Source organism: Phoxinus phoxinus (genome assembly GCF_949152265.1).
Source record: "Phoxinus phoxinus genome assembly, chromosome: 8".
NCBI classification, from domain to species: domain Eukaryota; kingdom Metazoa; phylum Chordata; class Actinopteri; order Cypriniformes; family Leuciscidae; genus Phoxinus; species Phoxinus phoxinus.
Window position 1 is genome coordinate 28,044,079 of NC_136883.1, and position 3,361 is coordinate 28,047,439.

The following is a 3,361-nucleotide window of genomic DNA, read 5'->3' on the forward strand; positions in this document are numbered from 1 at the left end:
TGGAAAAAGAGTGTCAATATTTTAAAGCCTTTTATGTCATAAATGGAGCGATTGTAAGAATTTCTTACATCGTCTGTAAATATTCTCGTATGCCTATTTGTTTGCAGCAAATTCATATTTTAGAAATCTATTGGCTATTATATTTCAAGGAGCCCAAAGAGTTACAATACACATTGACATTTTAAAATGGAGCATGAATTCTACTGATTTGTTTTTATTAATTGTGGCAATCAAATTTACCTGTTCAGTTTGAGTAGTTGTGTATACAAATGCTTTCACCGGGAAATATTATTTAATGAAAAAAACTTGTCAATGCTTGTAATGCTTTTAAATGTCTATTAAAATTTGGGTGAAAAAAATAAAGACTGTTCTTAATGCGGCATCTGTTCTTATTTCGATTCTATATCATTGTCTGAAGATACTCAATTGAAATGTATCTTATGGAAGTGTCTTTACATTTTTGCATTTAGTTCAATTACAGACGACAACGCAAAAAGTAGGCTATATAGGCTAATTGTATCGGCTACAGTTCCCTATATGTGAAACAGAATAACAACATCTAAAACCTAAAAGGAAAATAGACAAATATATTGGGATAATCAGTGCTATAATATTAGGGCAGTAAAATTCATTTGAAAAGCTTTAACATTTTTATTGTTTTTATAAGCTTTTTGTTTTGTGATCTCACATTTGTAAGGGTTTTAAAGTACCGTATATTGTGAGATCAGCATTACAAAAGGTAATTATGAGGGTTTATTTTGAGTTATTTTTGTCTTATGATTAGCATATAAAACTGCCAAAACCTAACACTCCCTGTTTGCATATAGGCATAACCAACTCTGAAAGGAAAAATAAACACTAGCGCTTACTAGTGGACAAGAGTTGCACATCTTAATCATTTTTATTTTACTCTGTTGGTCCCCTGTTGATCTCATAGATGTAGCTGCAAAAAAATGGCACTGCTGTTTTATAGCCACAAACAACACAAATACCAATTAAATCCTTATTTCCAAACCTAGAAAAGTAAAAGTAAATAATTTCTGTATAAGAAAATTTGATCAGCTCTATATGTTTCAATCACCAGGTAATTGCACATTTAAACATTGGAAAACAGGCTAAAGATAGTGCTTTGTGATTTTTGCATAGTTCACTTTTTTTTCTTTTTTTTTTTTGCATCTAATGCTTTAAACTGGCCATAAACTATGTATGATGCAAGACAAATGCTTCATGAATTTCTTTTTAAAACCCTGATAGTCTCCTGCACAGAAAAACTCAAATTTAATTGAACACTTATAGGGACAGTTCTCCCTAAAAATGAAAATTGTGTCATCATTAACTCGTCCTCAAGTTTTTCCAAACTTGAATGAATCTTTTTTTCTGCTGAACACAAAAGATTATATTTTAAAGAATATGGGTAACCAAAGAGTTTATAGGCCCCATTGACTTCCATAGTATGCGGGGAAATAATAATATGGAAGTCAATGAGGCACATCAACTGTTTGAACTCCTGTGAACCACTAGATGTCACTCTGTCATTTAAAAACAGAAAGTGCTATGGGCAAGAGTATCACTATATGCAAATATTAATATATCATTTTAAAACTATAAACTAAATAATAAATAACTTTTAGTAAAAGTATATGGGTCAGTGACATGGAAGCTTTTTGCCATGTTATGTTATTTAAAAAATTCAACAGATTAAAAAATTGGTAACATTTTACAATTAGGTCTCATTAGTTAATGTATTAATTAACATGAACTAACAATGAACAAAACATTTAACGTTAGTTAATAAAATACAGCTGTTCATTGTTCATGTTGGTTCAGTGCATTAACTAATGTTAACAAATACAACTTTTAGAATTAAAATTTAGATTAATAAACGCTTTAGAAGTATTGTTCATTATTAATTAATGTTAACTAATATAGTTAACTAATGTTAACTAATAAAACCTTATTGCAAAGTGTTACCAAAAAAGTTAAAATGTCTAGTTGTGTAATTGTCCAGAAAGAAAAACTAGTCTAACAAGGTTAAATTTCTTGAGAAAAAGAAGTGTCGCCATAAGACATAACATTTTATCATTATTTATTTAGGGGGGAAACATCGGAGCAATATTTTTAAAATTCTAATTTCTTTTGTCTGCCAAATCATCGTCAGTATTGCGCAATATAGGAACCTTGTTGTTATGTGACAAAAAAAAAAAAAGACCTTCATGACAGTGTATTCAGTACGGTAAAAAAAAACTAATTTTGAATTGATGGTTTGTTAAAAAATAAGTATGTGCAGTATAAGTGGCAGGTTTTTTCTACTATAATTCTGCACTGTTAAAATTGCAGATGTTAAACCAACACAACACCGTAGACAGTTCATTCCTCCAGAGTCTAGACCAACACTTTAACATTGATGATTTTTATTCACATTGTGTGTAAAGGATCTTCATTTGCAATTTTTGAACACCTGTTCATTTTGATTGTATATGAAAATAGCAGCCTAAATCCCAGTTTCTGCAGTTATTCATGACTTCAGGGCTCTTGCACTGAATGGCAGACCTTCAGAGAGACAGATTTTATTTATGGCATACAAGCATCGGTGAAACAGAGCCTGGGAGTCTAGCGCAACACCATGCAGACTACCAATGAATTTTTTAGACCTCAATATCTGAATTTTTAAAGCACACTGCATTTTTGATGATTATTGCATAAAAGAGGCGTTCACAGGAAAAAGGTGCAGTGCTTCACTCACAAAAGCAATAGAATTCCATTGCGAATGTGAGAGTTGAACATCAGCCACAGTGCAATGGCACTCACAGTTTGAACCTTTATGTCAGTGTTTGGTTGTTGACGTTGATACGTTTGACCCATGAACCCCTGGAACGGTTTCTCGGGATAAGGGTGAGACTGGGACTGTAGGACGCAGTGTCTTGTTACACCTGCTCATATCATACAACCTCGAGCCTGCGATCCTTGACTTCGCTATCAATATTCGATGAGTTCTGCTAGTCACTCTTTTTTGGCCAACTGTTGTAGCCAAGACCAAAAAGGGAGGGGTTGGAGAAGAGACAGGTGTCCGGCATCTTCTGTCACAGTCTGCGAGGGGACCGAGGAGAACGTTGGAGTTTCCATTATTGGTGTATGTCAGCATAACTTTCCCAATGCTGAGACACTGAACCGAAGACACCTGGATTCTTCCCGTTTCTCTCATTGTGCCTTGTTTCTGGATGCTCTGTGGCCAAACCGCATGAAGGATTGTACCCAGACCGTCAAAAACCAAAGTCCCTCCTCTTCTTTCTCTCTGTGTGTCTTCTTGTCGTCCCTGGCTCGGCATCTCTCCTCCTCCCCTCCAGCACACCTAGAGCATCTC